The sequence below is a fragment of the Bicyclus anynana genome, chromosome 21, assembly GCF_947172395.1.
Source record: "Bicyclus anynana chromosome 21, ilBicAnyn1.1, whole genome shotgun sequence".
Lineage (NCBI taxonomy): Eukaryota > Metazoa > Arthropoda > Insecta > Lepidoptera > Nymphalidae > Bicyclus > Bicyclus anynana.
Window position 1 is genome coordinate 11,401,754 of NC_069103.1, and position 13,521 is coordinate 11,415,274.

Sequence of the window (13,521 nt, forward strand, 5' to 3'; positions counted from 1 at the left end):
TCAACTAAGTCGAACAAATTATTTTTATCGTCAAAGAAAATAAAATATAGGGCTTAAACTCAAAATTTTATTAAATTAATTAATTGAAATGTATTTTTGTTTTGTATGTAACTCACATCCTGACAAATTGTCAGTGAACTTCGCGTTCGTGTTCGTGTTAAAGCTATTTATGGATTTTGTTTGTCTCTGTCTACGATTTCATTTTTCTTTTTAACATGACTTACATGACATTGACAGCTTTCACGGGATATTAATTCAAATCCAGGTTTATTGGCTGTTTTGAACGAAGTTTAATTTGTAGACAAGGAAGCAAAATGAAAAAAAAATTTATCTAATTAATGCAGGTTCCAAAAATTCTGAAAATTATTTTCTCAACAGCAATTTGTATCTTCTATCCGTAAAAAATACTATCGAGCTGCTTATAAATTATAAGTAATAAAGGCCCATTTTGGGACATGTCCTTTGGCAAAGTACCTCCGTGGCCTCTCATTCTGAGAGGAGACTCGAGCTCAGCAGTGAGCCGAATATGGGTTGATAATAATAATAATAATAATGTAGTGGGTTCAAATCCGGTCCGAGGCATGCACCTCCAACTTTATAGTTGTGTGCATTTAAGAAATTAAATATCACGTGTCTCAAACGGTGAAAGAAAACATCTTGAGGAAATTCAGCTCACAGCTGAGCTCGAGTCTCCTCTCAGAATGAGAGGGGTTAGGTCAATCAGTCCACCACGCTGGCCCATTTCGGATTGGCAAACTTCACACAAGCAGAGAGTTAAGAAAACTCTCTGGTATGCAGGTTTCCTCAAGATGTTTTCTTTCACCCTGTGATACACGTGATATTTAATATCTTAAAATGCACATAATTGAAAAGTTGGAGGTGCATGCCCCGGACCGGATTTGAACCCACAATCTCCGGAATCGGAGAAAGAGGTCATATCCACTGGGCTATCACGGCGAATCAGTGAGCCGAATATGGGTTAATAATGATGTTGATGATATAAAATTAAATGCTATATGGAGGTACAAAAACTAGGTTACATTAAGTTATATATTAAACCAGGTTTTATATATTCCATAGTAGACGTAGGTACAAGCGGGGTAACACGATTTAAATTCATAAGGTATCTGCACATTCGGTGCCTTTAGCTGTGTGGTGGATTCAGCCCCTAAATCAAGGGGTGGTATCCGGGAAGACAGGTTATATATCCGTGCGGGGCATAGCGCAGGTCCTTTAGATGTCACACGGCTCCGTCCATTCCTACGAGCTTGACCTGAGGACACGGTGACACGAGTAGCGGTTATAAAACATAACAAATCATAATTTATTTGATTAAATTGTATTTTAGAAGTTTTATAATAAACAAGATAATTGATTCTTCTTCAAATTTCTGATTATTTGTGCATTTTGATTGCCAGGTATTGTATAATTACTAAAACATATCAAAAATTAAAATTATACACAATATCAAAATATAATAAACAGTAAGTAAACAAGGTGACAAAACAATCAGGAAATATAAAAAACAAAATAGATGGTGAGTGATATGTTATGTTAAAATGGTGTCCAGCATTTGCTACGCCTGTTATAAGACTAACGCCTTTGCGCTGGTCCTCCATAAAGCCGTGTGGAGACACAGATTATTACTCTTAATATAAAATCGATTATTATCGCCATCGTACCTCATTGACATACACTCTCAACTCAGCTATATTACTAATCAAGCCTTTATTCATGTCAAACAATAATTGTAACTGTACTCAAATTAAATGCAAGTCCCAAGTATTTCATAAACTTTAAATTTTGCTATAATGTACGAACGAACGAATGCCTTACTTGCCAAGTAAATAGTAAATAAATATAGTTGTTGACTTGGGTTATAGAAACATTGTAATTTTTTGTAAATAATAATGGAAACCCGCTTATCGCTATCGCTTATGTTGTCTCAGCTACCTTACCGTGTAGCCTCCACTAACGTCGTCATTAGGAGGCAGCACGGTAAGCGGCGAGAGCAAAGCGTTTGCGCTGCAATACCTACTATACTACCTACTGGGTAGCAGTAGTTATACTACACAAGAGAGGTAGGTAACTATACTATTCTACTGTGACTATACGAGTAACTGCCTGTAAGCTGCAGTAGGTATATACTACACGAGAGGTAGGTGACTATAGACGTTCTACTCCGACTAATAGGTACGGTTTGTAGTTTTCTGTAGAATACAGAATACAACAAACCGTCGCGATTTTACATGTGGATTTAGTTAGTTAAGATACATGTGGGAAATTTATAATAGCCTGAAAAGTTTCACGATTAAGAGGAAAATCCGTGAGATTATACATTCGATTTCTACTTAGTAATTGTTTTAAGGAAAAGCCAACCAACAAAGACATACCGCAAAGCGATTTAGCATTCCGAAACGATGTCGTGTAGAAACCGAAATGGGTGTAGGTTTTCTTACAAGTTAGCCTGCTTCCATCTTAGATTGCATCACCACTTATCATCAGGTGAGATTGCAGTCAAGGGCTAACTTGTAAAGAATAAAAAAAAGCCTGATTATTTACTCAACGCTGAAGCTATCTACAATGCAAAAAGAAATTTCAGATAATTTCCATTTGTGAAATCAATTGAAAAACAGCAATGCTCGATCTACCTAAAGTAAATATTACTCGAAAACGAAAATTCAAGTTTGTCTTACTTAAATGCTTTGAATTTTAAAGTCCAGCCGACCTTTTCACTATTTTGTTCTTTATTATCAACCTATTAAAATAAACATCAAATCAATTGACATCATGTAATTTACCTACTACGTGATATCCACCAGTAAGCACTGAATGATATTAACTTTACATCTCAATTTCCTATATGTCAACTAGCATACGTCAAAGATGGTGAATAAGCCTGCTGGTTGCAGTTCAGGTAGGTAATTGGTTTGTACGGTTACATTAGTTACATTACGAATCAATTAACGTTTAGTGTCACGTAAACGTGGCATTATGACGTTACACGCAAGATTATCCGCTTTGACCGAATGACCATTAATTTAATGGTATATCACAATTGATTAATTCAATTGACTTGAGGAGTCGCCGTATTAAGCGATATTAGAAGGTGTAGCTTTTGTGTACACAACATGAGCTGTTTTCAATTCAATTAATTTATTTAAGTGCATGCATTTTATCTTTAAACTGCCGGATTATTTAGTTTTCATAGTACCTGTGTGCCAGCGCTTAGCTTCAATTACGCTCGATGGTACGTAAGCTATAGTAAAATGCGCTAGCCTAGAAACTGCCTAGTCGCTCTTTACTTGAAGATACTCATGTTCTAGGCGGTAAGGAAAACAAACGGTAGTTGACTAGGTACTATGAGTACAAATTGGACAATTCTTTCTCCAATATGTACAGACTACAGTTTCGTAATGAGTGCTCAGGGTAAGCAGTGGGAATTTGCATCTATTAATCGCATTTCATAGATGCTCACAAACCAAGTTACATTCATCAATTTCTCATAACCAACGAGAACTGTATGCTGGAGTTACGGTGTATTTATAGCTAAACGAAAACGCGGCCAATTACAAGCGTGCAAAGCGGCGTGCAAAAGCTAGTAGCTAGTGTTATACGACGGCTGTATATATTTATATGCTACATAAACTGAACGAAGGCTGTCCGAGCGTGGCGGCCAAAATACGGGCACCTGACGCTCGCCGCTCCACGAGTTAGAAGTTCGGGCTGCGTAGCGCACGAGAGGTAGCGATTTGAACATTAATATTTGCATACGAGGCGTAGCGATTTTTGTTATTCGTTATTTTTTTGTTAGTTTATAGTCCGCAATGGAGCGACTATCGATTTAGCTTGGAATATCCTTGCGTGATTGAATCAGGAGACCCAAAGCTAAAATTACCTGTCGTGCCCAACGATATAAAATGTAGAATATTTTAATTTTACTTAACTTTTATAGCCATTTACCAGGTTACTAAAACTATTTTTGTACACGCAATTTCGTGCTGTCTCATGGGTTCAGGTCTAATTATTAAAATGCTTAACAGTCGTTGATTAAGCTTCTTGGGCAGCCTCAGCGTAAGTCTTTCGTAATCTTTCCCATCTCTTGAGCTAGGTACACATTTGGACTGATCTATAATCAATTATTACTTTTCTACAACTTAATAATCTCTTTGACAATTATTGTTACTTTTATTATTTTTTACTGTTTCGTAGAGAGACAGATGATGATGTGACGAAAGCATAATAAACATTATAGGCTTAACGTGGTGTGTCTATGCTTCAAATATAGAAGAAAGAGCATATTCTGAGCCATTCAGTAGGCTACTAAAAAGTCTGCGGATGATAAAAGCGTATTAGCTTGTACATATGTATTATGTGGTATTAGTTTGATCGCTCCGCCAGTCAGCGTGTCCGCGGCGTAATTTAGCAACCAGCCCGCACAAAGGCTGTTCGTGCGGTCGCCCGTCTTACCAGCGCTCGATTGTGCTATACATTTGCTTGTGTACCTACCTACGTGTATATATACGTAGTCCGCCGAGTGCGGCGTGTTGACGTGCCTTGATAGGGGTTTGCGTTATGTACATATATGTATATTAAGATGTGTGTGTCTGCTACATAGCCGCGGCTTTATCTGACTGCTGGTGAAAATATCCGACCACTTTTTTCATCATATGGAGGATTATGTTTTCCGAATGTATCTAGATATTGCTGTGTTTTGCTGTGAAGGGTATGTTTTCGATGAAATTCCCGACATGAGATATTAATGCCTATGCCTTAGGTATATATGTCAGATTAATGTATGACGTGTTCCTATAGTGCAATAAACAACTTGCTCTGTTACTGGCGACGACAAAAGTATGTAAATATGTGAATGTGTGTACTTTTGTATGTCTCAGCCTCAGTTTCCAGCCTAAACTGTTTGACAGTTGTCAACATTGTTATAGGCCAAATGTATATTATTAGATTTATGTCATTTAAAAGAGTTTTTTTTTATTTTTTACAAGTTAGCCCTTGAGTACAATCTCACCTGATGGTAAGTGATGATGCAGTCTAAGATGGAAGCGGGCTAACTTGTTAGGAGGAGGGTGAAAATCCACACCCCTTTCGGTTTCTACACGGCATCGTATCGGAACGCTAAATCGCTTGACGGTACGTCTTTGCCGGTAGCCGAAGCCTCCCACCAGCCAGACCTGGACAAATTAAGAAAATATCAATCTGCCCAGCCGGGGATCGAACCCAGGACCTCCGTCTTGTAAATCCACCGCGCAAACCACTGCGCCACGGAGGCCGTCAAAAAATAGAGTGAATTAGAAACTTCTGAAAACAATACCCCGTTTTCAGGAGTTTCTTATACAAATTCACCATACATCCTGAAAACAAAACCCCATGTATTTTTACAGGAGTTTCTTATTATACATATTCAAGATTTTTTTTGTTGATTTATAATTTCAACTTATTAGTACATTAACACTTCACTGCGATCTCGTAAAACCAGTTTGTCATTTAACGGTTTCTCGTAGAGGATATGCTACGAAATATGTTTTTGTATTACAATAGATTGAAACGTACTAAAATTAAGATTTCTCGCTTGAGTTTGTCCTCTGAAAGACATTTAGCTAAATACCCCATGTTTTTCAAAAAAACCTAGCTGTTATGAAACCCATATAGAACTTAGCCGTGAAAGCTAATTTACGAACGAAGCTATGTATAACTCGTGCGCAATATCTGGCATCCAAACACAGTACAAACATCATTCGAGCCAGCCCCTGCATTCTGTATAGTTACAGCGATGGGACATCGCTCGTTTCCATGGCAACGTCGTTGTATTGACATTTGATTTTTGGCATCCCATACAAATAAAGTTCAAATTGTATTATAACTTGTTATAGGCCAACATTACATGGACGAGTATAAAGAACAAGAATCGATCTCCTGGTGTCAAGTTAATCCACACGAGCTTTATGTATGTACTAGATAGTTGAGTACGAACAAGGAATGGTAGCGGGCATTCGATTGTGCTGCTTTATGAACTAACGATCGCCATTTAGTGTCGTTACTTACCAACAAATGATACATATGCTCTTAAATCTTTATGGTATTGCGTATATGGTGGTGATATTTGTATAAATATGGTAAGTGAATGTTACGTTGGTAAATCAGTGGGTGGTACAATTTCATAGACTACTAGTAGTTCCTGAGATTAGCACGTTCAATCAAACAAACAAACGGACAAACAAACAAACTCTTCAGCTTTGTTTGTTGTGAATATGCGCATAAAGACAATACTTCCAGTTTTGCACCAATAAATACAAAATTGTTAAATTACTTTTTATAACTTCATGAAATTAAATTGATTTTGAGCATAATTTTATATAGGTATGTATACTTTTTCCCGTGTAATAAGCCAAGTTATGTACTTACCGGGAATGTTGCCCAGGACTTTTCAATTTTAAGTCAAAGCATTCCCAACTGTACCACAGATATGATCACTTTTATAAAAATAAAAAAATAAATCCGTATTTAGGTTTTCTCCAAGGTTCTAGAGTGAGTAACCTCCTCATAACATTCGCTATCTGAAGGATTTACGTTCGGTTTCCTGATCCAACAGCCAAGCGAAAGCTTCTTAAGGTTTTAGCCAAAGATTTCGCTATAAGACCATTGACTGAAACGACTATTAGAACAACAACTGTTGACTCGACATTTCATAGGTAGGTATGTATAATCTCGCATGAGTAAGATTTAAGAATTTTATAATGATATAAAAATAGAGTTTTTGAATCGGTTTAGAACTTTAGAAGATTCAGAGCTTAACCCGTATAACCTCAAAAACTCACAATCTTTGTCTTTAATATTATTAAAGAAGAAAAATTGCCTGCCTCCTACCATAAAAAGTGCCGTAGACACCTAGTACATAGTTTTCTACGGTACTTATCTGCTCTATGGTTTCACTTAAGAGTGTGCAATATGTAATTTGGTGGTTAGAAATGGTTCTGGATCTCAGATTCTGGAAAAGTTAGGAGCCTGATATTTGGGTAAATGATATTTCAAAGTGTTAGCTTCGTTATGACTATACAAAATACGCAATTTGTAAAACTTTTCTCGATAGTTTATTTTTTTGAAAAATACATGTTTTGCTTTTGCTTTCAATCTCATCAAAAGCAAACTTATTTTCTTAAATTTATGTTTTGTATAGAAAATTAGGTATATATCTTGAACATGGCCATTTTGTTTTTCGTTATGTTGTTTAATTTACTTGCAATTAGGTAAAAATGGTTTTGGCGCTTACGTCATAAAATTTGCGTCGCGCATCAATCGCTCCGTGCTTTTCACTCACGTGAAAGTCATAATTCGGCGTCTCGCTTGCGCTTCGAATTTTATCCATATCGTACCGACGTGCTGCGCTCTCTTAACTATGGTCCTTCAAAATACACTATTATTTTTTATCTTTATCAGTGTGTTTCTCTAGCGAAGGGTGTATTTAAATACAAGTGTCTGCTAACTCACACACATTACACAAACAACACACATTGAAAAACTATCAACTCTTATAAAATGAAGAAGATCTGGTTGACACAGGCTTGACTAAATGAAGTCTACTGAGTCTATTGATAGCCCAGTGGATATGACCTCTGCCTCAGATTCCGGAGGGTGTGGGTTCGAATCCGGTCCGGGGCATGCACCTCCAACTTTTCAGTTGTGTGCATTTTAAGAAATTAAATATCACGTGTCTCAATCGGTGAAGTAAAACATCGTGAGGAAACCTGCATACTAGAGAATTATATTAATTCTCTGATAGTGTGAAGTCTGCCAATCCGCATTGGGCCAGCGTGGTGGACTATTGGCCTAACCCCTATCATTCTGAGAGGAGACTCGAGCTCAGAAGTGAGCCGAATATGGGTTGATGACGACGACGACGAGTCTATTGATAGCGTTAAATATATACCTCTCAGTGATAAACGACCTGTTATATTATTTAACACCTACTTAGGATATAACTTTTGCGCAGTTAAAACACATGTTAAGTTTGAGCTTTTAGAGTAGTTAAACAACATAAACTTGTACTTAATGCTAGCTACCAACGGTCCGATATATGCACATACCTGCAGCGCTGCCGACATGACGTCCGGTAAAAGTCATCGTGTGTTGTAGGGGAGTCGAATAGGGAGTTAGGAGCAACAACGTGCAAGGTATAGGGAGACTATACCTTGCACGTTGTTGAGTTCCTCCATCGAGTACTCCCTAATGGTAGGCATCTTTAGGGCAAACCAAAAAAAAAAAAACTAACATCAGGAGTACTCAATCAGCACGTCAGAGAAGGATAAGGTATGTAATTTATAGTTAAAAGGTGTGCATTTCGAAAAGCGTAACGTAATGCAAAAAAATAAACCTCTTGAGCAACGAGCGTGGTTATTTTTTTACTTGAGGAACATTCCAAACGATTGCTAATATTTTGTGACGATTTTAGTTAACTAAATAAAAATTGTCTTTAAAATATGTAGTTTTTTCCAACGATGAAAGCGAAAAAAAAAGCGTATGACTATTTATTCTTCCTATCTATAAATCTACCAAATATAATCGATCCCCTTAACGACTTATTAACTACAAAGGAGATAGTCCATTTCAGGTCTACTCTTGTTCCACGTACCATTAAAATTTAAAAAAAATAGAAAGAATTTTATATTTTATTATAAAATCTAAAGGAGTTAATACAACTAAATAATAAAAAGAAATAATTAAAATTAAAACACAAGTTTTTGAGTTATATCAAGATGGCGCTCTTAAAGCAACTATGGCATGATACTTGACAGCAAACATCAAAACGCTGCATTGAAAACGTCATTATTACCCATATTAGTATAGCATTTCTTTTGAAATAATGAAAATTATTTTGAAAGATTTAAAGTAAATTCGTAGATTTGTATAATCGAAAATAGTTAAAAAAATTATTTTCTTTTTTTCCGTTAGGGTACAATTACTGATCCAGGGTTCCATACAATTTCGAACCATCTCCTTTAGCATTCCAGGCTCCCCTGTAATTGGTCGCGACTTGATGCAAAAATCGCGACCAACACCACAGAAAACAGATGTACCAACACACGATGAGTTTTGATTCCGATATACCCACATGTGCTGCAGGCGTGTGGGTATATCGGACCGTCTGTGGCTAGCATGAGCCAAGTCGCAACAACATAAAACTCCGGAACAAAAGCGCGACCGGTACGACGGATTGTTAAACAGGTGAGAAAACTTAATTGCATCGTCAGACTTTCGAAAGGTGTCTCGGCTTGTTTTATTACTCGAACAGTAATGAGCTTTGCGATTTGCCTTCAATAGGGCCACACACTTCGGGAAAATGAAAATCTTTCAAAATACACTTTCTGGCTTCCGCAGTTCAAAAGTAGTCCGATGTACTAGCTCATTGTGCTGCATGAACCAAGCAACATGCTGGTGCATACGGCGCTATTTTTAACACGCATATATACTCAGAGGCACAGTTATCCGCCCACTTTAATATGCCGTAGATAATTGTGCCTCTGCGTATATTAGCTTCACTTGTAGATATGTATGTAAGAAAATCTTGCAATCTTAATTTGACGTACTTCTCGGTCTTCGATGTGGATGAAATTTTGAACTAGACTAGCTAAGAAACATCATTACAAATCCAATATGGCGACCTCCCCAAGATGGCGGACTAGATGTTTGAAATCCACCCCCATGATAAGGATATCAAATGAAAGGGTTTGCTGTCAGGAATACGAAAGAAATAGTCACGTATAATAAATCCAATATGGCGGACGTCCAAGATTGTGGACAGGCAATTGGAAATGCACACTCATGTGATGGGTATCAAGCGTGTTTTTTAGTTTTTTAAACTATTTATGTTATTTAGCTGTTGCTTTCATCTACAAAGCACAAAATATAACTTTTCCAAAGTTATAAACATTTTGGCGGTAAGTACTTCAACCCTATTTAGCTTAAAAATTTATATCAAACAGTGAATGAATTGGATAACATGCTACGTCCAGTTCAGTAAACTTGTATTGGCACGGCGCGTAATGCGTAAACTACGGGATCAGTTTACGAGCACTGCCTAATAATGTGTTAGAACCATATTGGATACGCAAACTTCGCTATGATATTAGTTGAATATGGCACGCCGCACGCGAGAACGCATTGAGCTAGCCACTCACCACAAACTGATCGTGTGTTGGTCGCGATTTGCATGATGTCATGTCGCGACCAACACACGGTCAGTTTTATGGGATGTCCTATCGTTAGTGCTGCAGGCACGTGAACTTATTGGATATCTATACTAATATTATAAAGCTGAAGAGTTTTTTTGTTTGTTTGATTGAACGCGCTAATCTCAGAAACTACTGGTCCGATTTGAAAAATTCTTTCAGTGTTAGATAGCCCATTTATTCCTACAGGAACGGGAACCACGCGGGTGAAACCGCGCGGCGTCTACTAGTAACTTTATATACTGGATGGTGAGTGGTTAGTGTTAGAATAGCGTTTTGCGTTTTACATTTAAACTTTACCTAGAAGCAATATTTTAAACTTATTGAAAGTTTTAACGCACTTCTAAGTTCTATTCTATGTGCGTGTGTTTATTTGCCACAAATCTCTTTTTATGTCTCTCCCTGACAACCTGTACTAGAAAATGTTAGGTACTTGAGAGATAATTTAAAAGGCATCCTCTAATGCTGACACTCATCTCCTTTCGAGTTCAATTATATTTTCACAAATCTCCATGGATTTTTTCGACATAAATGTCCTATTCTTTGTATTGGCGGGTACCATGGATTTTTTCGAAATAAATGTCCTATTATATCTTTTAATCCAGGCTATACGTAATCTCTATTCAAAATTGCAAATCAGTTCAGTAGTTGCCATGTAAAGGAGTAACAAACATACCAACAAACTTTCGCATTTATGAAGTGGATAGTAGATATTTTAAGAGGTCGGATCTGAAACATTTAATTTCACAATTTGATTCGAATTTTCATTTGGAATTTCGTGACCATTTTCCGAGGCGCAATTTTTTTCTGTAACCCGCTGGGTTCAATGGATTTTTCAAAGAGTTTTTGTGTATAGCTCGAGGCGAAGGATTTGAATAAAGGTTCCAAGAGAGGCGAACGTGTTATTTGCCAGGTGTTGGAATATGGATTGTCGAGTATCTCTACCCAATACCCCTACCCGGTATCCTTCGCGATAGACCACATCATTTTGTGTTCCGAGATTTTTATTGAAAATAATAGCGTGATTTAAGAAATTAAATATCACGTGTCTCGATCGGTGAAGGAAAACATCGTGAGGAAACCTGCACACTAGAGAATTATCTTAATCATTTTGTGTTCCGAGATTTTTATTGAAAATAATAGCGTGATTTAAGAAATTAAATATCACGTGTCTTGATCGGTGAAGGAAAACATCGTGAGGAAACCTGCACACTAGAGACTTATCTTAATTCTCTGCGTGTGTGAAGTCTGCCAATCCGCATTGGTCCAGCGTGGTGGACTATTATCATTCTGAGAGGAGACTCGAGCTCAGCACTGAGCCGAATATGGGTTGATGATGATGAATAGGGTGATAAGAAATACAGATTATTCAAATAATTACTTAAGACATTGTAATAAAGGTTTGAAAAAAATATCAACTTACATCAAAAATACTAAAATATGCTAATCTCACACATGTGTGTTATCTACCTACTGAAGGTGGCGCCTAACTAAATACTCGTACGAGTAGATATGTAGTGTTACTAATACATCATACTAATTAACATTTCTGAAAGTACAGGCACCCTTCAAAACTCACACCAATATTTGGACTTGTATCGAACTCAAATTCACCAACAAAATTGTCTGTCGTTTTATGAGGGGGACGAGGTAAACTCACACTTCGAAAATATTTAACACCAATAAATATATCCTATGTCCTTCCACTACACATAAGCATAAATTGAAATCGTAATACGTGCAATTTTAACACAAAGAAACATCAATTCTACAGACGCAGTTTGTATAAAAACCTTTAGATTGTAATCAGAGGGGTAATGTCTAACGAGGCAGGTCCTATGGTAATTGGTCTGAGCTTCAAAGCGATCGCTAACGCATCGAAAAAAAGAAAGATGTATGGGAATGACATTTGCTATCGACAGGTCACGTGATCAAGATCTGTCATTCCCATACATTTTCGAAGCGTTAGCGATCGTAGAAAGAGAATCGACTTGCCACTTGGCTAGGGAGGTAGGATATACTAAATATCGCATACGATATAATGTTTGGCTATTGAGAAAATTTATCAATTTTTCGCCGATAAAAAAAAATGCGGCAGATTAATAAGGACGCTATTGTTAAATTTCTGTAAATAATATTTCTTCGAGTAGGTATATAAATTTTAGAATAAGTAATTTAAAATAACAAAGTAACAATCGTTCTGACCATTAAAAAATTAAGATTTTGTTCTCGCTTTAGGTTTTCATTAAAAAACATACAAAATTTTAGTTTTAAAGTATACAACAAAAGCTTAGGTAGGTAATATGTACATTGTAGGTACATACACTTTGTATTGGCCATATGTGCTGGCTAGCGCGATAGTCTCCGGGGAGGCATAGCCGAGAGGGGGGAGCGAAAATCTTGCTCTTTTTACTTCTTTTGCCTTTCTTTCCGATGCAAATTCACCGTCACCGGGAACGCGGGCAAATGGAAATTGAGAATTTTCACTAATGTACCTATTTTGACCGACTCGTTACTTGGCGTGGTACAAAGATTTCTGTACGTGCCTGAATAGGGGGAATTTTTGATTCGATTGCGCCAAAAATCCGAAGCTAAATAAATTAAAAAAAAAAAAATACTCTCGGTATTTGTTTAAATAATTATTCGCCATCATCAATCAGGTTTTCAATCTCTCTCTCTAGAGAGAAGAGACTTCAAATCCACTACGTCGTTACATCCCCGTGCCTCGGAGAGCACTTTAATGGCAGGCGTCCAGTCGTCCACTGATCCACGTCGTACGTATCGGACGCATCGCACCAAACGGATGTTGCGTCCGATGCGTACGACGCGGGTCTGTGGACACCTGCCGTAGAGGTCCTAAATCATTGACATCTGATAAAGTTTGTCTAAAGACAAATATTTTCATCCTAAGCCGAGTGTAGTGATTGGTCTAAGCTCCCTTAATAATAGGGGAGCACTGGTTAGTTTACCTGGTTGATAATAGCTATGACTATATTAGGTGATATTTAAGAAATTAAATATCACGCGTCTTAAACGGTTAAGGAAAAACATCGTGAGGAAACCTGCATACCAGAGAATTTTCTTAATTCTCTGCGTGTGTAAAGTCTGCCAATCCGCATTGGACCAGCGTGGTGGACTATTAGTCTAACCCCTCCAATTCTGAGAGGAGACTCGAGCTCAGCAGTGAGCCGAATATGGGTTGATAATACAATGTAGAAGAAATTTATCAATCGAAAAATAATTAATTTGTTTTTTATATTATATCAGTGAGTTGACAGTG